We start from the raw sequence: 25,498 nt of genomic DNA on the forward strand, positions 1-25,498 counted from the left end.
GGTTATTCTGGATGGTCTGACTTCTTGGCTGCGTTTTTCCACTGATGAAGTCAGCTAAAGTGGTCATGATAACAGCTTCCTTTTGGGGACTCTTTAAATATGTTAAGTATTTAAAATTATAACCACAGTTTTCAACGTTGGAACTAACCTGGAATGAAGTTTCTCCAAGTCTGGTCCTCTTCAAATATCTGGGAGTCTTGCTCTTTGGAGGTTCTTTTCCAAATTAATCAGAATTTGTACATCTCAGGATTCTACATTTTCATGTTCTCTTTGAAATCATGTAAAGTATGAGAACCAATTACTAGAAATTAGATGATTTATAACTCCTTTTTGTGACAAATGAGGAAATGGACTTTGGGCTCCCTAAGTCACACTGCTTATAAAGAGTCCAATCAGAATCTGTGCCCTGACACCTTTGACATTTTGGGCCAGATTTTTTTTTTTTTTTTTTTTTTTTTTGTGATAGCAGGTTGTCCTTGCATTGACTGTTTAGCAGCATCTTTGGCCTCTACCTACTAGAGTCAGTAATTTTTCTCCAATTTGTGACAACCAAATAGATCACTGGTATTATCAAATGTCCCTTGAGGAGCAAAATCACCATGCACACCTCCACCATGGTTGAAAACCATTTGCACTAGGGCATGGTATTCCATAAACAGTAATTGTACATGGGTTTCATATCAGATGGACTTGGGTTTGAAGATTAGCTTTAGCACTTATTGTATCATCTTAAAGAAGCAACTTAATTTAAAAAAAAAAAAACTTTCATAATATCCACATGGAATTAAGGGGAACACAGGCATAGCTTTAAGGGGGCAAATCGGGCCTCCCACCAAATCTTCATTAGGTTCCTTCTCTTTATTTGCAGGCCATAGCAGTTATGTATACTATTTAAGAAAAAAAGAGGTTACTCACCAAGACTGCTTCAGGATTAGTCTTCCCATCTCAAACCCCTTTAAACTATATGTATTGCTCTTAGGACCCTCATAAATAGGACTCTTGCATCAATATGAGTAGAATTCCCATCTCCTGAAATCTAAAATGGAAACCGTAAGGCAGACAATGTTGGTGCCCACTGTCCCCCCTCAGAATTTACTGTTTTATTGTGTTCCATAAACTTTCAGTGTTCACCTCTCTGCTAGCCCCAGAAATCTGTTCTGCTGCCCTGTGCATGTCAGGCTGGAGGTGCTGAAGGACAACCGCACTGAGTAGCAGTCCTTAGCCAACGATATAGAGTCCCCTACTCCCTCGCTTCTCAACTGGGATCACCCTAAGCTATGTGCCCTAGACCATTCCTTCTAAGATCCAGCGCCAGTCACCCATGCAAATATCTAGTTTATTAACATACTCATTGACCATATTCTCAGATTTTTAAAAATTCCCCTGCAGGTATTTCATGTACTTCCTCAATAAGCCACTTGAGACAAAATGCAATTTTTAACTCAAAAACTGCATCTGGGAAGACCTAAAATAAGACACTGAGTCTCTAACTTTAACATTTGTAAAGCATCATGGCCTTAAAGCTCACTCCAGAAGTAAAAATCAACCTCCAACGGGAGAAGGGCTATTCAACTAAAGATCCTTTGAATTACATTGTATTCATGCAATATCAAGTTTAGTTATAAGGAAAGAATTCCAGGAGAGGGAAAAGAATATGTACTCCAAGTGCTTTGTCTTTCCAGGGCATCTGCCCTTGTCTTGGTATTCTGTTACTGGTGAGAAGGTTGCAGGTGAGGGAAGGTACTTGAACTTGACCCAGTTGCTGGTTCTCTGTTGCTCAGATTCCTGGAGCTCCGCCGGATCCTGGAGGCTTTCAATTTGAATTGCCATTGCACGGTCGACAAAGAACATGGCAGACGGTCTTCCAAAACCAAGATCCAGAGATTCTGTTAAGTCTTTACCAACTGTTTTATATTGTATCAGCCTAAACAGAAAAGCCATTTCCACAGATGGCTTACATCAGATTCCGTAAACACTGTAATTGTTTGGCAGGATTACTGCTTACACTGAGAAATGCAATTCGAAGGATACACAGAGACGACACACACCTCCCGATACACACAGCGACTCCGTTTGTGCTTTAAGCGAGGCCCCAACACAGGCCTTCTGTACAGTACTCTCCAACTTACCCAATCCAGAATTCAACAGCAATTATCTCCAGCATCTCCAACTGCTGCCTCTGCCATTTTGCTGTTTCATGGGAGCCTGAGAAATGAAATAAAGCACATCCCTTGTCCTTTTCTCCTTAGTACATTCACAAAGAAGAAAGACCCTGGAGGGCAGCCAAGTGACACAGTGTTATAATGAAATCAGCCCTTCTAATTAGGTGTGGGCAGAGCAGATATTTTACTTCCCTAACAGATAAGCATCCTGCAGTTTGGGCGGTTTCACACTCATTGCCCAAGGACATTTACAAAGGGGCTGGTCTAGCTGAAGGCACTCTGCTCCGGTTGCTCTGGGAATGAACCAGCGGGCTTGGGAAGAGAACGTCTTAACTTACATAATTTCATCAGTCTCCCATTTTCATAGAGTATTTTATTGCTAAAATCAAGGAGAGGAGAAACTGTGAGTAAATCAATCTCAGGCCAGCTGCCAGGAGGAGGAAGAAAGGCAAACCTCGGTCCACGGAAAGTTCAAGGCTGGAGGGAAAGCGCTGTGCTGGAAACCTGGGAGCAGTTGCGGGGATGTTAATCACTGAAGGCTGACTCTGCCAGGCTGGGCTGAGCGTGCCGCTTCTTGGGTTGAAGCTTAGATGATTTTAAAATAAGAATTCAAGCTCAGGGGGCTTTAGTAAGTTGTCCAAGGTGACTCTAGTCAGACCTCATTTCCAACTTTGATGTGCCAAAGTTCCAGGCATTAAATCTATGCTGAGACAGGTTGTTAATGACAAATATTCAAAGGCATCCCTGATGCTTCTAAAAACATAGGTAGCACATTCGGAGGAGATGGTGCGTTTATCTTTCCCCTGAATCCTCAAAATGGAGGTCCAGGGAAGAGGCAGGAGGCAAACAAAAGGAGATGTTGATTGAAAACAAAGTCATCTTAAAACATTTATATAAAAACTCCCTCAATTCTGAAAGAGTTCACAGTCAAACTTTGTGGCAGAATGTTTTTTTTGTTCAGCCAAAGATAACTACGTTGCCTCGCTCCACAAAATATTGTGTTAATGTTTTCTGATTACAAAAGGAAATCAGTTTCTGAAATTCAAAGGGGAAAAAAGAAAAGTTAGAAAAGCATTAAAAAGTTCAATTCAAAGTGACCTCTACCAACCTTACACACAGGAAATAACAAAAATCCTACATTACAGCTCAGTGAATTAAAGCAAAATGGAAATCTTTGTGTACTTACAACTCCCACAACGCTCGAGATTATCTCAGCCAAGAAGTTCTCCTCATACCCTTTTAGATCACTACCCTCTCCTCTCCCATCTTGTAACCATTATCTTGATTTCTAAACTGTTGTTGAGTTTTGCCAGTGTGAGAGTTCTGTATAAAGAGAATCACACCTATGCTCAACATTGCTTAATAGATTCATGTTCCATGTAGTTATAGTTCATGTTCCTTGTTGTATGGTATTCCATTTTGAATGGTGTGTTAACAGATTGAGCAAATAAAAACCCAGGTTACCCAGTTAAATTTGGATTTTTAGATAAATAATAATTTTAGGGTCGTATGTCCCATACAGCATTTGTGACATGTTTGTACTAAAATAAAAATGTTTATATGAAATTTAAAGGGCCATCTAGTATTTTATCTGGCAAATCAAATTTTATGACTTACGAAATGTATTTAATACTCTACTTTTTGACTTTTGGATTGTTTCCAGCTTTTGGCTATTGCACATATGCTGCTAAGAGCATTCTTATATATGTCTTTTCACTAGTAATATTTCAGAGCAAATTTTCTCTCCATTTTCATTAGGTGAAAGTTTTTAATTAAAATGCTATCAAAAATAGTATCAAAAATTTGCATGTTCTGAATATATTACTGGGTGATATATCATAATTTTGCCATAATGCAACAATTTCCCTTTTGCTGATTATTCAGATACTCCAATTCACAGTGGTAGAGAATTGGTCCGTATAATTTAAAGAAAGAGAAGCAAACAAAAATGAAGTGGTTGCAGAATGAACAAAATAAGAGCACTTGATTTGCCACAGGCTCCATTTTGTGGGGAACATAAACTCTCACACTACCAAAGGTCAAACCTCAGCAAAGCAAGCATGAAAGATAAGAGACGGGGGAAAAGGAAGGAAAGCAAATAAAAGGTGGACACTACCGAGCTGGGCACAGCTTCTAGAACACTTCACAGCAGGCACTGAGAGAGGAGGTAGACCCACTGAGTCTGATGAAGGAGGAAGAGCTCCCGTCTCTGTCCTCCAGCTCTCCCATCCTGTGAGCTATGAAGTCTCCCACACTCCCAGGGTGGCTAATCCAGCCTGCTTTGAAGCCGCTGGGGTGACCACATCTTCCGTGGTCCCAAGAGTCTGATCTGGGCGGCGGGTTGCTCTGCACCGCCCACAGGAAGGGAGACTGAGGTCTTGCAGAATGCCAACTATTGCCTGAGGGGAAGAGGAAACAACCGACTAAACTTACCCTCCATTTTTTTTTTTTTTTTCTTTTTTTTGGTGATAGCCATTCTACCTGGTGTGAGGTGAGATCACATTGTGGTTTTAAATCCCATTTCTTTGATGATTAGTGATGTTGAACATTTTAAAATATATGACATTGGGTCCTTGAATGTCTTCTATCAAGAAATATCTATTCAAGGCCTTTGCCCATTTTTAAAAATAAGGCTATTTGTTTTCTTGTTGAGTATTTGGATTTTCTTAGCTATTTTGGATATCAGCCCCTTATGCATGTAGGATCTGCAAATAATTTCTCCCACACCGTGAGTTGGTTCTACACTCTGTCGATTGTTTCTTTTGCTTCGTAGGAGCTTTTTGATGCAATCCCATTTTTCTGGTTTTGCTTTTGTTGCCTGTGCTTTTGGGGTCATAACCAAAAAAGGCATTGCCCCAACCAATGTCATGGAGTGTTCCCTTGTGTTTTCTTCCTGTAGTTCTCAGTTCTAGGACTTATGATCAAGATTCCAATCCATTTTGAATTAACTCTTGTATAAGTGGCAAGGGTTCATTCTGCATGTGAACAATTTTTCCAGCATCCTTTATTGAAGACACTGTCTTCTCCCCATTGTGTGCTCTTGGCACTTTTGTTGAAAGTCTATTGACAGTAAATGCACAGATTTATTTCTGGACTGTCCATACTATTTCCATCAGTCACATGCCTGTTTTCATGCTAGTGCCATGATGTGTCGGTTACTATAGCTTTGTGATATATTTTAAGTTAGTTACTGTAAAGCTTCCAGCTCTTTCCCTTTGCTCAAGAGTGTTTCTGCTATCCAGGGTCTTTAGTGGTTTCATATGAAATTTAGGGTTGCTTTTTTCTATTTTTGTGAAATAAAAATGGAAATTTTGTAGAGATTATAGTTATGTGGTAGATCACTTTGAGTAGAATGGTCATTTTAACAATATTAACTCTGCTAATACATGAACAGGAAATATTAGTCCATTCATTCATGTTATTTTCAGTTCCTTTAACCAATACTTTAAAATTTTCTCTATGTAGAATTTCACCTCCTTAGTTAAACTTACTCTTAACTATTTTTGTGCAATTGTAATTAAGATTATTTTCTTAATTTCTTTTTCACATAGTCATTGGATGCACAGGTATTTACAATTGTTTTGTCCCCTTAATGAATTGACCCCTTTATCATTGTATAATTACCTTTTCTTCTGCAGTTTTTGACCTAATGTGTATTTTGTCTGATACAAATATGGTTACCTTTGCTCCCCTTTGGTTTCCTCTTGTGTGAAATATCTTTTTACACCTCTGTTCATCTATGAGTAGTCTTTAAGGTGGAGTGAGTATCAGGCATGACACATAGCTGGGTGTTATTTTGTTATCCACTAGGCCACTCTGTGCCTTTTAACTGAAGAATTGAACTCACATTCAGAATAATCATTGACCGATAAAAATGTACTAGTGCCATCTCGTTAATTCTTTTCTGGATCATGTAGATTCTTTGCTCCTTTCTTCCTTCTTCCTTTGTGGTTTTGTGATGTTCTGCAGTGGTAGTCTTTGAATCTTCTATTTTTATCTTTTGTGTGTCTATCTTAAGCTTTTGTTTTGTGGTTGTCCAGAGGTTTACATAAAACATAACAGATGATTTTAAGTTGCTGATAACTTAATTTTGATCACATACACAAACTATGATTTTACTCCCACTCCTCCGTGTTTGATGCTATTAATATCACAGATTACATCTTTTTATAATTTGTAACATGTAGCTCATTGTTGGAGGTATTATTACTTAATAGCTTCATCTTTTGAACTTTATACTTGGGATAGAATTTATTACCCCTATCATTATAATATAAGTGTTCTGAATTTGACCAGGTGCTTTCCCCTTTTTTTGAAAAAATTTTATTTGTTCAAGTTAAGTTGTCCATGATAGTAGAATGCATTTATACATTTAATAAATCATACATAAATGAAGTGCAATTTCTCATTTTTCTGATTGTACATATTGTAGGATCTCATAGTGAATTTTATACTTTCATATGTTTCACATTACTAACTAGCATTCTAATCCTTCAGCTTCAAGAACTGCCTTTCGCGTCTTTTATTTTGGAAGGGAGGTCTAGCAGAGATAACCTTCTTCAGCTTTTGCTTGTCTGAGAAAGTCTGTATCTCCCTTTTATTTCTGAAAGACAGGGTTTCTGGGGACAGTATTCCTGGTTGGAAGTTTTTATGTTTTTCCTTTCAAGATTTTGAATATATCATCTACTTCCTTCTGGCTGCAATATTTCTGTTGAAGAAACCATTAGCAATCTTGTAGAAGTTCCTTTATAGGAAGCAAGTTGCTTTTTTTGTTGTTGTTGTTGCTTTTAAAATTCTCTAACTTTTGTCAATTTGATTAAGATGTGTCTCACTGTGAGTCTCTGGATTTATCTTATTTGGTGTCTTTTGAGTTTCCAGGATCTGGATTTCTATTAGCTTCACCAAGCTTAGCAAGTTATTTTTGTTGTTGTTGTTGTTGTTGTTGTTTTTTAAATGTTTTCTCTGTTCTTTTTATGACATATTAATTATATGTATATTGTTCAGCCTGGTGGCATTTCACAAGTCCCTTAATTTATCTTTATTCTCTTTTGCTTTTTGCTCCTCAGGTTGAATCATATCCAGTGACCAGTGACCTGTCTTAGAGTTCTCTGGTATTTTTTCCCTGCCTGATCTAGTTTGTTGTTGAGTCTCTTTACTGCATTTCTCAGTTCAGTACTGTATTCTTTAACTCTATAATTAATGTTCAGTGTTTTTTTTTTTTTTTTTTTTTTAAATAATTTCTAATTCTTTGCTGGAAATTTTAGTTTGTTCTTGCATTGCTCTCTTAACTTCAGTGAGCATCACTATGACCATTATTTTGAATTGTCTGTCAGGTAAATTATATATCTCCATTTCACTAGAATTAGTTTCTGGAGATTTATTTTGTACTGTTATTTGGAACATATTTCCTGATCTTCATTTCCCTTGACTCTTTATGATGGTTTCTGCACATTAGACAAGAAAATTCCTCTCTCAGTCTTGTCATACTTGTATGGGAGAAAGATCTCACCAATTCTTCTGGCCAGGGATTCAAAGATGCCTTTCAAATCTTTGTGTTTGTCCATACTGCTGTCTCTGTTTTTGGCGTCTACCAGGTTAGGAGGTGCCATTTTCTGTCAGCATTAGGAGATAGCTAAGTTATAATGCAGACTTCTAGATGTAAGTGGAGAGTTTTCAATGTTATATACATGTTCCAGTTTTTTTCTGTCCTCATGAAGAAACTAAGAGCAGATGTTTATCTCCTACCATCTCTGTACTAAGCTGTGAAGAGAATCTGTGGCAAATGCCTGCACTCTCATTTAGATTTCTCCCTCTGATCTTTGGAAAATAGTGCTGGAAGTAGCACCACTGTTTGCCCCCCTCTTTATTTTCTTCAGTCTAGGGAGACTCAAGAATGCAGAGGCCTTTCAACTCTCTGAGCTATGTGGTTAGAGAGAGACCTGTGGGGGAGAGCTATAGAAGTCGTGACCTTCATTGCATGAACAGACACCTTCCAGGAAGAGTGGGTAAACTTGGATTTATCACAGGGGTTAAGCTGGGGGAGTAGGCTTGGGAAATACCAAGTTCTCATTCAGGCTGCAAGAGGCTTATTGTTTGTCTGACCCTTTAACTCCCTAATGCAAGTTAGAAGCCAGGCTGTCAAGTCACCACTGGAAGAGTGTGCTATAAATCCCTTCCAGGAAAAAGCAGGAGCTATGCTTTTTAGTCACTTCTCTGCACTGTGCTCAGAGGTATAGCCCTTGGAAGTACTGTGGCCCACTTAAAGCCATTCCTTTGTTCTGTGATCTAGGGAGGCTCACATAAGCCAAGTCTCCTCCACTCTTAGAGTTCATAGGTTTAGATATAGTCCTTTGAGTAGGAACTATAAAAGTTGGGGTGCTCAACATGTGGACAAACTCTTTCCAGGGGGAATCGGTGGACCTAGGATTATTGCTGGAGTAAGTTGACTCCTCCTGTTTGTTGGGCCCATTAACTCTCTGATGCAGACTAATTACAAACTCCGCTGTCAGCAGCAGCAATGAAAGTGTGCTGGCAATCTCTGCCACAGAGAAACAGGCATCTTTGAATTCAAATCCTAAGAGATGAAGTTCCTGGAAGAACTTGCATGCTGGTGTAAAACTGCCCCTTTTTTGGTGCTCCAGAGAGACTCATTGTAGGCCTCATCTCCTTTGTTCCAGAGTTGAAGAATTAAGAGTCAAAGAGTGGGGAACTTTGGAGGTAAGGCATTATATATATGACCCAAACCCTTCTGTTCTCAGGGAGGAGCTGGGTTGGGAATTCCTTTTCAATTATATGACACAGGGCCCAAGGCAGGTCCATACCCGAGTGAGGCTTTACCTATTAATTTGATATGAATACTTTCTCAGTTGCCTGGCACGTAGGAGTCTCTTGACTCATTCCTGATGTTCTTTCATGGAGACTTGATCTGTGAATAGATGTTTATTTGGCACATCTGTAGATAGAGGGAGATTCCTGTGTCTCCTCTTCCACCATGTTGTTAATGTCACTCTTTCACTCACTATTTCTATAGCAACCTTTGAAAAGTCCTATTCAAATATTTTTCAAATTTCTTATTGGACATTCTTTTCATTTTTGAATTTAGGAATTCCTTATATATTCTGGATATGAATTCTTTGTCAGTTATGTATTTTGTGAATATTTTCTAGTTTGTGCCATGCCTATTCACTTTCCTGATGGCATATTTTAATGAGACTGTTTTTCTTTGTTTCTATATAGTCTCATTTGTTTATTTTTTAATTATTGCTGAAGTCTGCCTAGAAAGCACTCCTTCCTACCTCCCAGTTTACACTGTATATAGATATAATTATAAATATTTATATATATAAATAAAATGTGTCACTTTATATTTCCTTCTAGTGAACTGTAGTTTTAAATTTAGTTATGTAATCCATCTGAAATGAATTTTTCTGTATGGTGTGAGATAGAGGATCCATTTCATTTTTTTCTGATTGGTTGTCTAATGGTTCCAGTATAAATTTATTGAAAAGACCATCCTTTTCTGTTGTCAAAATCAAATTACCATTTTTTGGATATCTTGTCCTTTTTTTTTCTGTTATCCATTGGTTTTTTTCTTATGCTCGTACCACACCATTTTGATTATAGCAGCTAAATAGCCTTAAACTCAGTTTACTTGTGTTCTCTGATTTCTTTCTCAAGATTGCTTTGAGTACTTTAGGTCCTTAGTAGTTCCTATAAATTTTAGAATAAGTTTATGAGTTTCTATTTTTAAAATATGATCAGAATATGATTGAAATTCCATGAAATTTATAGATCAATCTGAGAGGAACTGAGAGTTTAGTAATATTTAATCTTTCAGTTAACAAACATAGTACATATCTCCATTTGTTTAAGTCTTTAAAAATTTCTTTCATTGGGAGAACTCTACCAGATTGACAAAGTAAAGATCTCTGAAAATCTACTCTTTCATAGTGTATTGAGAAAATCATCCAAAAAGTTAGAAAAGTTATCATTTTTTAGATAATTTTGGAAATTATTCAAAGCTCACAACAATTTAAGGAGTATTTATTTTAAGAAAACCAGCTGAATCTTGGGTAAGAACAATAAACTGTATGGTGCTTTAACCTGCCTTTTTCTATTTTCTTCTCCCCAGATCCATAATAGTCCTGAAAAGTAACAACTTCATAACAATGGTAGCCAGGAGAAGTAGCAGCCTCGCTGTACAGGGAAGACTGGGATTGATGCTCTCCCACCAAATGCAAAATTTCGACAATAGTCATTCTTTGAACTTTCTGGAAATTTCTCGGAAATCTTCAAACAGAGGTCCTCTCTTTTGATCCTGACTCAGAACTTACTCTTTGAAAACATTTTCTCTAGGGTTTTTATAAAAAACAATCAATAACAAAAATATAACATCACAGCGCCTGAGGTGATATCAAGAGCTGGGCTAAACAAAAAGCTTACTAGCAACTTCAAAGGAAAGACTGGGAAATGACATGGCATAAATGGTTTGGAAAAGCTCCAACATATTTCTGAGAATATAGAAGGCTAAAAACATGTGCAGAGCTGTGTGCATACACAGAGTTGTGTACATGCTCCGAAGACCCAAGAAGGTCTAAGTTTCTTACCTCTGGCTAGCCTCGAGCTCTGCGTAAGCAGGAGCTATGGCCAAGGTAGAGTCGTACAATGCTTGCCAGAGTATTGAAGCCATGTCCCAAAGCACACACAAAGCCCCTCTGCAGGAGCTGGGAAATGTAATGATGCTACACATTTAAGAAAAATCTCTGTTTAATCATTAGCTGACTAACTACCTAAGCAGCATCTTCCATGACTAAACATCCAAAGTGATTGTTCTTTCATTTAACATGCATAACAAAGACCTGAAGAATGTTTTAAACTGTAGAATCCTGGACCTAACCTCCAGAGATTCTCAGTAAGTACATCTGGCATAGATTCTAGGAATCTGTGTCATAAGGACTGAAGAAGTTTAACTACCTCTTCAACAGGACAAACTGCAAATCGGGAATGCAGATGACTCATAGAATATAGTTTTAAATGGGTCCACAAATTTTCATTATGGGTTTGCTAATCTATGGAATATGGGCAAAAGAACTGATTTATAAGAGGGAGCTGATGAGACAAGCTGATTTATCCTCTGAATATATTATTTGAGGTGGTCATAGAGTTTTTGTAGACAGGTTGAGAATAAAGTTATGTTTTAATCCCCAGACACACAGCAATCTTGTAGGAAGTAATGTTTGAAATAGTGTTAGAAATTACCAAAGGGTAATGAATAGTTTCCTGGGCTGGACCATTTTATGCTTTTGCTCCTTGAAGGCAATTAAGGACTCCCCTGAGAAAGTACCTTAGGAAGAATGAAGTGCCTATGTGGCCTTGGATTTCAGCATCGCAATCCCTGCATGGTCCACTTCTGATTTGCTCTTAAAGCATATCATTCATGGTAATCTAATTTCTAAAAACGTTGAGCTTTGCTGTTTTACTCAGCTTTTTCACTGCTGTGACTTAAAGATTCCACCAGAACAACTGTAAAGGAGAAAAAGTTTATTTCGGGATGCATGGTTTCAGAGGTCTCAATCCGTAGAAGGCTGGCTCCATTTCTTGGGGCTCAAGGTGAGGCTGAACATCATGATGTGTGACAAAGGGAAGCAGCTCACATGGTGATCAGAAAGCAGAGAGAGAGAGATCTCCACTTGCCAGATGCAAATATATACCCCAAGCCACGCCCCCAATTCCACCTCCTCCAGCCACACCCTACCACTTCGGTTACCACTCAGTTAATCCCTATCAGGCGATTAAATCCTGATTGGGTTCAGACTCACAACTTAATCATCTCTCCCCTGGACCTTCTTGCATTGTCTCACATGTGAGCTTTTGGGGGACACCTCACATCCAAACCATAACAGTTGCATACTATAATTGCCTTTTAATGTAAATGACCATCCCAAATATTCTTTCTTAGATGTTATGTATGTTAGTAGTCATCACTCTTCAGTTACCAATATTTTATTATTAATATATAATAGATGATTTTTAAGTATACACAGTTCCTATAATTGTAAAGGTTTTCTTCTATAAATAAAACATGATAGGTGCACAGAAAGAGCATAACGTTTATAATTGTTTCAGGACAGTTTCCCAAGAAAACAGGTAGAGATGGAGAGTTTCATGGAGAAAACTTATTAGGGAGTCCTCTCAGGAGCAGTGCCTTGGGGGAGTGGAAGGAAGCAGTGATAGGCAGAAGGAAAAGTCCAAGCAGGTGACGATGCAGTAACAACAGAGGCCTCAACCTGTCCCACGGAGACTGTGCATCTGGGATGGCCTTTCAGTGGTCCTAAGTTGAAACAAAATTCCTGGTATTTTTGTGTCCATGCCAAACAGCGCTTGACTGAAGCCTGTCTCTGAAAGTGAGCATGATCGTGGGTAGGCAGCTCTGGTTGGCCCAGGGCAAGATGGAGTAAGAGTCAGCTGAGAGCCATCATCTTCCAACATTTTCAGGGACACCAAAATAGTTTTCATCCTAAAGTGAGGTTGGAATGGGGGGTCCAGATGGCAAAATGGCATCTACTGCAGTTCAATTCACGTATCATTTTAGATGACTGTGCTTCATGTGATATGTTCTGGAAGAAACTTTTCTAGGTTTCATTTGGGTTTCTTTTCTGATGGGAGTCTGAGTTAGTTAGTAGCTCCTGTATCTGGTCACAAGGTCACTATTCTTCATCCCTCTCCCAAAGTAGATTTCCCTTGCTCCTGACCTGTTCTTCTGCTGGCCTTGGTGACTTACCTAACAACAGGGAACCAGTGCTGGTCACGGCCCTACACCTCTGATCATGATGCCCTTCTCAGACCAGTGTTATTGTACCTGCTCTTTGATTGCCATTTGACAAGGAAATAGTGAGGGGTCCAAGTGGTCATCTCAGTTCCATCCAAGTTCTTCTGCCTCCATTCCTTAATCTTCAGGTCAAGCTTCCTGTTTAGAGTGGTGACTCCTGTCCTTGTTCCTTGACTGCTGGTCTTTAAGCACAACAGTGGGGAAATGATCAGATGGCAACCATAAATTGAGACATCGGACCTCATGCTATGTCCCCTGATTGAAGCATCATCCATTGATAACTAGACCCTCTGAAACCACATAGTCCAGGATTTCAGGGACTGGAAACATAAGTCATCAAATTTGATCATTGAAAACAACAGAAATGAGACCATTTTTGCTTTTCCTCTTGGTTCCTGGATCCCTGTATTTTTCCTTTCTATGATATAGCACCATATAATGGTTATTGATTTAGGTTATATACCCAGTCTATGATGATAACCATTATTCTCCCATAATGATCCTTTTCTGGCTGTGAATTTGGCTATATTTTTAGAAAACTGAACTATCCTTTCATCAACTGGAGCTCTGACTATTGCAGTATGGAATAAGCTCAGTAAGTCTCATGGTTATATACTTACTGCTATATGACTTTGCTATTAAGTGGGTCCCTTATTCCAGGATTCTCTGCCACTCTATTAGTGTCCTGTAGGTCTTAGGATAGTAGTACTGTTCAAGGTCCTGATGACAGGAAAAGCAATCCCATACCTGGGTATGTGTCTATTCCTATCAGAATGAACTGCCAAATGATTGCAGGTCTCCAGAGATGGTGCCACATTCAGAGGCTCTGGATTTATTTTTTCTTTGTTTTGTCTTCATTTGAATGCAACAATGGCTAGTCCCGTTTTGGTGAATGGCAGTCAAATGTAAAGGACCCATGAATTGCCTTAATTTTTGTCACCATGGTTACGCAACTCATGTACTTATTGGGGAAGCATTGATGTCAAATGGCAGAGCCATTGCATCTACTTTATTACAAATTGTCTCTTCTGTGAGGATGCTCTCTGGGGGGAGGGGGATTAACATGTAATGCAGTATCTTCATATGTAATGTACACAGCACAGGACTCTTTCCCAGAAGTCTAATACTTTCAATACTTGTCTTTCTAGTTCTCTCACTAACTAGCTAGGTTATCTGGTACTCTCAGTGATTTCATATATATTCTATTGAATTCTCATCCCATTAAGTGTATCTGGATATACTTTTCAGAGTTCTGCCCATTAGGATGGTTTCCCTTCCTCCAGTTTCTGAGTTGAGCTATAGTACAGTAGCTGTACTTTTTTTTTTACTTGCACTCACATGTGGGGATAACCCATTTGAATGCAAACTTGATGTTTTTATTACTGTTAACTGGTCATTCAAAATCATCTGCATTTATATAAGTATGAGTGAAGAGAGAGATATCAGTAAAACATTTAAAGATGACATAGCACTCTGAGTCACATAGTTGTACAGTTTGCTTGTGTTTTATTCTAGATATACAACTTCTATTTTTTTTATGGATTACTAATGAGTCTGAATTTATCATTTGATGAATCTAATAGAACTCCAGTCAAGATGGACATTTCTGATTACACGATTTCTTGAGGTGTCAGAATAAGATGTGTCATCTCAATTGTGTCCAATGGCATGCCAGGAGCTGATTTTTATAGTTCTTTGCTATAGAAGACCTGGTCTTGCTAACACATCAGCTCTGTCTTAAGATAATATTAAACATGCCATCAACTCCATACATTATTTTTACCCCCAAATGGGCATCTACTACCATAAGATCTGCCAGACTCTGTGATCCAAGTATCAGGGTCCTTTCCAATTCTGGGTACCATGCAAAGCTGGCAGCATCTTGTATCGTTTGGTATATAGATGAGAACATTACTCCAACTTGCTGCCTCAAGAACCTGAAGAGGCCTGGAGAGGCATATAAACCATCGTTTCCTTCTTCAAAGTGAAGGTGTTCTTTACTGTGGCCTTTAGTTTCCCCAAGTGACTGAATTCCTGAAAACATTACTGAAGTGACAGAGCCCTGGGTGAGCTTTTAGTTCTTCTCTGGGGTAAAAATGCTTCTTCATGGATCCTCTCACTACAATGAACTTGGCATCTTTTGACAAGTTAGCAGAAACTTCATTTTAACAGGAAAAGTGGGGATTTTCACCTCTGTTTGTTTTAGAGATCATTGTTCATTAGGGACTCTGTGCCCACTCTTGCCCTTTCATTTTTTTTCCATCAGACCAATTTTCCCAATAAATTCCTTGCTCATTTTATAGTATCTAGGTATATGCTTCTTGGAAGACTTAAGTTGAGCCACTGGCTGGTGTGCGCTCAAGGACTGACTGAGAATCAGGAACCACCTCTCTCCTAAACCCCCACTCCTCCCTGTTAGCTGCCAGTCTGACTAGGACAGGAGGAATCCTTGAAGAAGGGTAAGAGTAACCACATTCAAGAGGAAAATTGAGTCTATCACAGATGAATTTTTATATGTCTGTAGTGTTAAAACTTTATGCTGTTATACTCTTAAAAGTAGGAATGCTTTTAAAAATTACCATAAGATGGTACTATTGGCCAAACACTGAGCCGTGGGAAGGTTTAATCTATGTGTTTTGAATAGGTGGAATCTACTGCTATCATTTAGGGGAACTTTCTGGAGAAATCCTATGACCTTCTCACATTGAAACTTTATTGGATTAGATCAGGGATCGGAAAACTAAAATTCTTGGACCAAAACTATCCTGAGGTCCATTTTGTATAGCCCATTAAACTGAGATTGGTTTTTAAACTGTCTTTAAATGGTTTAAAGAATTGTAAGATAAGTGCAAAGAGGAAGGTCAGAAGAAGTGATTAAAAACTTTCTGTTCCTCCATTTGAGGAGTGGGGTATGAGAGATGGTGGACTGAGACAGACATCATTACCCTATGTATATGTATGATTACACAAATGGTATGAATCTACATCATGCACAACCATAGAAATGAAAAGATGTACCCCATTTGTGTACAATGAATCAAAATGCAGTCTGTAAAAATTTTTAAAAAATAATTAAAAAAAAAACTTTCTGTGATTGTGTAACTTAAAATATATACTCACTGGCCTTTAAAAAAAAAAAAAAAAGTCTTGCTGACCTCTGAAATAAAGTCATGATATTAAGATAGTAAATAAGGTAGAGCTATCCAAGTCCTTGTCAGCACCACTAGAAGAAGCCTGAAATGCCCACGCTACCTGGCAGACATACTCCACTGGACTCTTCACATAGTATTTTGGTCTGCTAGCCATGTTTCATCAGAGTTTAATGAATGAAGTCAAAGACCAGGCACATTTTTAGATTAATAAAACTGGTGAGCAGCAGAACTGGGATTTGAACCTTAATTTAATACAAAGTCATGCTTTTCACCAGAATACTATACTGCTCCCTAAAAATCAAACAGGACCAGTTACAATAGGGAATTCTCCAAACTTTTCAGGAAAAGAAGAATCCTTGGGAGGTACTTTTATGATATGAAGAAAAAGTCAATCAAGGAGACCCTTCAGAGTTACATGTCAACTAGAGTGAGGTTGGTCTAGTCTAGGGTCACAGAGGAAAATAGCTTTAGATCATCCCCAATGAGGTTAAGCCCTTCCGATGGCACATCTTCTTAAAGAATATGGTTAAGACAGATTTCTAGACAACGTGCAACTCTGAAAATTGACTGTTTATGTAGTAAATGCATTTAACTTTTTCTTATCATGACATAAGTCTCCAAATGTAGAAACTGTGCCCTTAAGATGTGAGGCAGACTCACGGGGGGCTGAAGCTGGGTCTATTTTGTAAGGTTACTGAACTCCGTGAATAGCCGCTATGTGCCAGGTTCTATACTAGGCATTTTATGCATTCTCTTTTGGCCAGACTCCCTCAGAGGGGAGGAGTGATCCATTTTATTGACAGGGAACCCAAGAGGCAAGTGGTATTGCCAAAGCCACACAACCAGCAAGTGTCGGGTTTCAGTTGTGTAAGTTAAGAATCGTTCATCTGAAAATCATTCATCTAATGGGGGAAAGCTTGATTTTTGAGTTTTAAACAGTTTGTCTTGTGAGTCTGAAAGAAAACAATTTTTTTTCTCATCTTAAAAAGAAGAATGCTTTTACTGTGTGCACAGGCATTCCTCAATATTCACATATAACTCAAAAAAATTATTTTTTGCTACCAATGCTTTTATTCAAAGAAGCATGAGTCTCACACAAGTTCTCTTGGTTATTTTTCTGGTAAACTCAGGTCTCCTGCTCCCACTTGAATGCTTTGTACCATAACACCCTCATCTCTCCACTTTTCCTGAGAGTTGAACCCTGCATGAGTCTCAAAGTTCTAATCTGATAGTGTTGAAAGATCTTATTTTTGTATCCAAACTGTTCAATATTGCTGATACTTACAAGCACGCACTTAATGAAATAACTAGTGGGTAAAGTAATTTATAGGTGTTTTCTCAACATTGTCACTGAAAACCCTTGGTGTATCATTACATAGATGTTAATAGATATTTTGTGACATCTGAGGAAACTGATTGGGGTTTTGAACAGGCAAGGAATGCTTCATTGTTTTCCTTATTTAAAATGATGTTTGGATTCCTGCTATCCAAGTGTTTTCTCTCCCAGCATGTCTTGAGGAGAAGATTAACACTTGATGAAAAGAAATTGAATTAAACATGCCTTTTATTGTTTATCTTATAGCCACACTAGAGAACAAGATGAAGCAGTAAGATGCCTGAACCTGTGTGTGGAAATGATGCAAGGTAACAATTGTAAATGCAGATCGATTCAGACTGCATGAGAGTGACCTCAACTACTTCAAGGGGCACTGTCTCCAATACGATGGTTTTGGGGAAAAGATATACTTTGTTTGTTTTCAAAACTTTGCTAAAGTCACCCTTGCTCTGACATTCTTGGGAAACAGTTACCATGAACTATTACAATAGTTAAACTTCAAGTTCAGATTTTAAACAGTTTTTTTCAACTGCATGCAAATCATGCCTGCATGTTAGACTGTCAGCATACTGAGATAGAGCATTCTGGAACTTCTGGAAGCATACACACTGATTGCAGTAGTCACAGCCTCCCATGGTTGTGACAAATAAAATTGCCCCCATGAATTTTCAAAATACTTTGGGGGACAGTGATCCTATTCCTCTTGGAAGTCCACCACCACCAAGACCACAAGTCCACAGTTCAGAACTGAAAAAAGGACTGGAACACAAGAGTTGAAGCTGACAGCACACTGAGGTTCCTCCCCATCATCCCGTGGTCAAAATACATCAGGAATAACAACATCGGTCATGACTTATTTACATAACTCCTGTGGTATAACTCTGACTTGTGAAAACAGGTTAGTTAAGAGAAAGAGCCTCAGAGTCAGACTATGTAGGTTGAATACCAGCAATGTGAGAACAGCCCATTTTCTTACTCGTTGCTTCATTTACCCATCTGTCAAGTGGGTATGTTACTAGTAAGTAACCATGTAAAGTACTTAACCATGCTTGGCACAAAGAGCATGAATGTTCCTGCTATCAAACTATTTGTTTCTCTTTAGGCTGTTGCTACCAAGTTAGGGAACTTGTATATTAGGAAGATACAGATATTCTCCAACAATTCATACCACAGAAAACTCAAGACGTTCTGACAAGAGGACACATTTCTCAAAAAGTAGATTTGTAGACCCCCATGCCAGAGTCCTGAATACACGTGGTCAAGGAAAATCATAGGTATATGCTGTTGCTCTGGGCATATTTTCAAGGTTCTACATCAGTTTTCTTGTTTTCTATTCCTAGGGCTCCATATTTCTAAAACCCAATTATTTGTTATGACTAGACAATACTTTAGCTTTTTCTTCCTTTTCAGAAGTCTTAGTCGTCATGAAGAAAAATTAAACATTTTCATGTCTCTTCCACTAGGTTTAAGATAAGCTCATCATTGATCAAAACCGAGTTAAACGTTTGAAGGTGAAGCCATCTGTTTTCCATTACCTTTTATAACTTGCAATATTTGACTGGTATTTCTATTGTGGTATAAGTGTCTGAGGAGAAACGTCCATGGTCCTCTGCTTCCCAGAACTATAAGAACACCAATTGCAATCGCTGTCAGTCCTGGGGGGACAATTTGCATGTGAGCAACTGATTAGTCAGCTGCTTTGTTCATTTTTATGTGAACTGCATGTCTGACAATGTCTCATATCCTATTAGGGGCCTTCCATTTCCATTTTGGGAGTTTCAAGAATTTGGTATCCTGCAATAATCTGCCTTCTGAGCATGAAAACCTGGGTAATATTTTCCAACCTTTTCATAGACGAGCCAAAAACTCAAGGTGCAAATGGGATTAGTCCTTTAAGAGTCATTCCATTACATTGCATGCAGATAGCCCCTCTCCCAGCCCCAAGAGGAAAGAATTTGAACCATCACAAAAGGAGACTACTCTTGTAGCACTCAAGTCTCTCCAACTTTTCAGCATTAATGGGCTATTTACTATTCCCAGAATCATTTATCATCTTCAAAAGCCTCTCTCTCTCTCTCTCTCTCTCTCTCTAATTCTGGCTTCTTAGGTATTTGTCCAAGACTAAGTCAACAGCAGCTCTAAGAGGACTCCACACCAAACCAAAAAAAAAATTTTTTTTAAAAACTTTCGGTTAGACCTAGACTTCACTCCTGTGCAGCCTTTCCTCCTCTATAAACCTCAAGTCATCCTACCCTGTGTGGATACAACTGCCAGGCTTGGCTTTTACTTGAATACATACTTTACCTCTTTCATCAAGCCTTCTGGCTTTGAGCAAATACCCCAGAAATTTCTAAAAGATGAACTACAACCTAGCATTCCACAGAAGACCTGGACCTGAGCAAGTAGTAGCCAGATGTGATCAGATAAGTACAAAAAACAGCTTAGAATTTTAACCACATGGTTTGCCTTCTGCTTGTTGAAACCAGCACATGGGTGTTCTTGCTCCATGGTGGGGGATTCTATGCCTTTCAAAGAAGTGGTCATGATGCCGAATAAACTGACCATGGCATCCAAGTGACCACTAGTCAAGAACTGCCCTCTGCAAGTATGGTCCTGCCAGACTTGCTAAGCTTATTAATAAACAGATACAGGCCTAACAACAGTTCCTTTAGCACAGAAAGGAAATAGCCAGGAAAAAACCTAAGCATAACTGGATGAGAGTTGGCAAGGAGTATCTTTCTTCATCTCTCCTTTTTTGATTGGTTCTAATTCATTGTACATGACAGTAGAATGCACTTATACATTTTGATAAATCATACATAAATAGAGTGCAATTTCTCATTTTTCTGATTGTACATATTGCAGGATCACACCGGTCATGCAGTCATACATGCACATGAAGTAATAATGTCTGTTTCAATTTACTCTCATTCCTTCTCCCATACCCCTTTCCCTCCCTTTACTCCCCTCTACCTAAAGTAACTCTATTCTTCCCTATTCCCCACCCCACTTATTGTGAATTAGCTTCTGCGTATCAGAGAAAACATTTGGACTTTGTTTTTTTGGGTTTGACTTATTTCGCTTAGCATGATATTCTCTAACTCCATCCATTTATCAATAAATGCCATAATTTCATTCTTCTTTAGAGCTGAGTAATATTCCATTGTGTATATGTGTATATATATATTTGTTTTTTATATATACATACATACATATATATATATATATATATATCACATTTTCTTTATTCATCCATTGAAGGGCATCTAGGTTGGTTCCATATTTTAGCTATGGTGAATTAAACTGCTATAAACATTGATGTGGCTGTGTCACTATAGTATGTTGATTTTAAGTTCTTTAGGTATAAACTGAGGAATGGAAAAACTGGGTCAAATGGTGGTTCCATTCCAAGTTTTCTGAGGAAACTCCATATTGCTTTCCATAATGGTTGCACCACTTTGCATTCCCACCAGCAATGTATGAGTGTACCTTTTTCTCCACAGCTTCATCTCTTTATTTTTAGTTTATTAGTATGTTTATATTGCAAGTGAATTTCTTATAGACAGACAGCACAGAGTTGGATCTTGGTTTTTGATGTACTCTGGCAGTCTGCTTTTTAATTCTTATGTTTTAGAACCTTAATGTTTAAAGTGATTGACAGAGTGGGGCTAATATCTGTAACACTTGCTACTGTTTTAGTTGCTCTCAACTTTGTTTCATCTTTATTTTCCACTTTCTGCCTTCTGTGGTACTAATAGAGCATTCTGTTAATTGCGCTTTTCTCTCCTCATAGGACATTAATTTTTCTTTAGTGATTGCTCTTCAAATTGCAGTGTGCATTTACAACAACTCCTAGTCCTCTTTCAAATGACACATTTCTCCTCCTGAGCAGTGCAATCACCTTTTCAGTGTGTCCTCGATCCCTCCTTCCTGTACCGTATAGCATTTCTGTCCTTCACTTCACTTATCCAGAATATAGAGTTAGGTATATTGCTGCTAATATGTTGAATAACCTTACTCTATTAATGAAAAATTTTATTTAAATTCATTCCTTCCCCAATACTCTTTATGAAGATCTGAGATACAAAATCTAGGTTGGTGGGTTTGTTTGGATTTTGCTTTTCAAGATTTTAAGTATTTCACTCTATTCTCTTCTTGCTTATATGGTTTCTGGAGAAAAGTCCAATGTAATTCTTATCCTTGCTCCTCTGTAGGCATGGTGTATTAAATTCCTGGTCTATTAATTCCAATATATTTTCCATAGTTGAGCCTAGTTCTGATATTTTCTGTCTCTTCAAACTGTATTTTTATCTTTGAATGTGCCATTTTTAGAAAAGTTCATTTTGTTGTTGTTGTTGTAAGTTGGACAGTATGAATTGGATAAAGAATAAAGAGGACTTTACCATGGGATTTCCTGTCTACCTGGCTAGGGGTCAGACTGTGCCTACTGCTTGCTATGACTGTATGTGGCAGAGCTAAACTGTTCTTTTGGGTCCTCACTTGTGTGTCCCCTGTAATCTTTGGATACCCTAGAACCTACTTAAATAGGGTCTGGAGAGTGAAGTTCTCCCACTTGTAGCCTCCTTCCCGGAGAAAGCGAGGCCCCTAGAGTTTCTTACTCTCAAACTTGACCACAGTGAATCTTGAACAATTCATCAGTTACAGAGAGGTTTTTTCTACCCCAGTCCTGGGTCCTGTGATGGCTGGTGCTCATGGGTTTCTGCTCTTGTAAGTTACTCTCTGTATCTGCTTGTCTGGCTCTAGTTTGGGAGGAAATGGTTTGCCCTGAATTCTCTGATGGATATAAGAGTTGTTGATTTTCAGTTTGTTCATCTTGTTTTTCTAGTTGTATGAATGAGAATAAGAACTTCTGTGCTCCTAACATGTTGGACTCAAATCAGATGTCAGATGTCCCTCACCAGCCAAAACTCAAAACTCTTTCCATCTTTGAGAAAATGCAACCTATCCACAAGAGTCAGGATTTGGCGTAGTTAGGTCTTTTTTTTTTTTTTAATTTGTCTTTCATGAAGATGGGTTATGTTACAAAACTTCCAGTATAAGAATAGTCTGTTTCTGTTCTTGGAACCAGAAGGAGTTGGAGTGCAACAAAAATGTTCTGCTCACCTTAAACTTCTGTTTTGCAGCACCACCTTCCTTCTTGGGATAAGATATCCTTTTTGGTTAGGGAAAAAAAAAAAAAGTTTTCCTCCATATTCTAAGAGACTGTAAATTCTGACAGTGAGAAAAATCACAGTCCAGTAGCACTGGCTGTAATTATGGCTTCTCAGCGGGGGATAAGACTATTACGTGGCATTTGAAAGTAAGAGGTTGCCAAATGCTTTCACTGCGTGGCTATTGGCACTGTCTTCTTGATTTAGCACAGGTAAATTTTTAATTGCCTATAGAGAAACGGTTCCTCTGAGATTCTCTGAGGCACAACAGTAGGGGCAGACAGCTCCTGGGCCAATGGGATGAGGGAGGAACTATTAGTTCTGAAGGCCTTGTAGGCTCCAACTCCCCAGGGACTTCAGTTTGCAAAATGCATTATCTCGGGTCTTATTAGTCTACACAATTGTGTGAGTTAATTCCTTATTATCTATCTATCTATCTATCTATCTATCTATCTATCTATCTATCTATCATCTATAGCATCTATCTATATCTATTTATCTCTCTCTATCCTATCTATCTATCCTGTCTGTCTGTCTGTCTGTCTATCTATCTATCTATCTATCCATCCATCCATCCATCCATCCATCCATCCATCCATCCATCCATCCATCCATCTATCTATCTATCTATCTATCTATCTATCTATCTATCTATCTATCTATCTATCTATCTATCTCGATGGTTCTATTTTTTGGCCAATCATCACTGATACAATCCCCAAGGTCATTTCCTAATTCTACAGATGAAACTGAACTTGAAATTAACAGTCACAAAATGCTTAGATTTTCACTTGGATCCACTTCTAAGTCCATGCTTGTCACCATCCCAATACCTCAGTGACGCTACCTAGACGGAAGGCCGAGGGAGTTGCCATATCGGAACTAGAGGCCAAATTGTGAGCGGAAGGCCAGGGGGAGGGACGAGCCCCACAAGCAGCACTAATGGCTTGACCTGAGGCTCAGGATTTAGAGTTTATGGCAAACTCAGGGCAACGTGGCTAACTTTGAGGCTGGAGCCAACTACAATGAAAATAACGTAGACCCAAGGCTTTAAAAACAGAGATGAAAGAATTTTACTACCAGAGGGTGAAGACAGCTTTTAGCACTGAGTTTTTTAAATGGATGCCAAATTTCTCCCCACACTCCAACCTCAGTCCTACATACCACATTGACTCTTGCTTCCCATCTCATCTGCACCCAGGTAAATTCTACCCTAGCTCCACGACCCACCTGGAAGTTCACTTCTCTGAATGTGTTTCAACCAGAACTTTTTTTCCCCCTCAGATTCTTTCACACAGTCAAAAACTAATGCATCAAAACAAAATTCATATACCCTTTCCTTCTGACATAAGGATTTGACATGCTTATAGGAAGCACCCTGAGAAATACTCATGTCTGAATATTTGAAAATATGTGGATGGGTTTGGTTGTAGCTCAGGGATAGATCAGTGATAGAACTCTTGCCTAGCATGTGCAAGAACTTGCCTAGCATGTTCAATCCCAAGCTGCCCTCACTCTAAGTGTGTGAGCATATATGTATATATCTCCATCCTAGATGATTAGAAACTCCAGGCAACTCTCTAGAGGCAAAATCAAATAGGATTGAGAGCTTCGACTACTTAGCTATTGTGACTGTATTATAAAAGATACGTTAACCCAAATGTTGGTTTTCCAAAATTTGTGTGGATAAGTTGAAGTCTCCCCTCTCCGGCACTTACCTGCTAAGGTTTACTTGCTATGGCGATAGCCCAGATGTTCCTAACTTGCCAAATAACCACCTCTCTACAATTCATCTGCTTGCCTTAAAACCTTTATATGGGTGATAAGAAAAATGACTCAGATTTCCATGGAGGTCCATAAACTTGTTATAAGTCTTACGACACCTCATGTCATGAGAATCCATTCAGCCCTTCTCAAATGGTTTTACCAGCTGGTTGCGCTAACTCTATGCGCAGAAATAAATCACTGGCCTAGAAGAGCTCATGGCCACAGGCGATGGAAACTTGAGTCTGTGCAAAGTGGGGAGGCAGAGTCCAAAAGGGAAAGTCAGCATCTTCTTAAGAGCTTTCTGACACTAGATATCAAGATTTTGGAAGGCTATAGCCCCTTAAATTATGTCCATTTGTCTTAAGAGTTGCCATTCATAAAATACCATTCTTCAAGCAGATTAGAGAAATGTTCCTAAGACTGCAGAGCAGTTCCTAAGACTGCTGGCCTCAAAATGTTTCAATTATCCTCAAGCACTGGCCTGGAGTCACAGCTCCAGATAAACTCATGGAATAGCCCCCCCACCAAAGAGGGGACCAGCAAGTGGCAGCACTATAAGTTCCCAAGGGAAGCCCTTTAGTCCTTCAGGTGAGCTGGTGACTGGAAGAGCCCAGCTTCAAAGGTCACGCACTTTTGGAAACTTACAAAATGAACAGAACTGAGGCTCCTGAGCTTTCAGGGTCAGAGAGTGTTAGGATAACCTAGTGGCCAGAGATGGACCAACTGAAAAACCCTGTTTCATATTGCTCTTAACATCTGTCTCATATTGATGGAGGCAGCCAGAAGGGGTGGCCATCAGGGATGAGCATGCTTAACACCAAGTACGTCTTCAATGTCTGTTGAATGACTTGCTGTTCAGGGGTCCCACTTTGGCATCAAGACTTCTGCCTTACTCAGAAAACCCAGACTAACCCTGCAGTTGGCCACTTTACCACTACGCAGCATGTGGATGAAATTATTCTGAGTTTGATTTTTAATATCTTCATTTGTAAAACCTAGTGAAATTATGTGAGAAACAGCAGAGTTCCTGCTGCACAGGGGTTCAAATCCTCTCTCCTCCTCCCCGAGACAGTCTTCAAGCA

Source organism: Sciurus vulgaris (genome assembly GCF_902686455.1).
Source record: "Sciurus vulgaris genome assembly, chromosome: 1".
Lineage (NCBI taxonomy): Eukaryota > Metazoa > Chordata > Mammalia > Rodentia > Sciuridae > Sciurus > Sciurus vulgaris.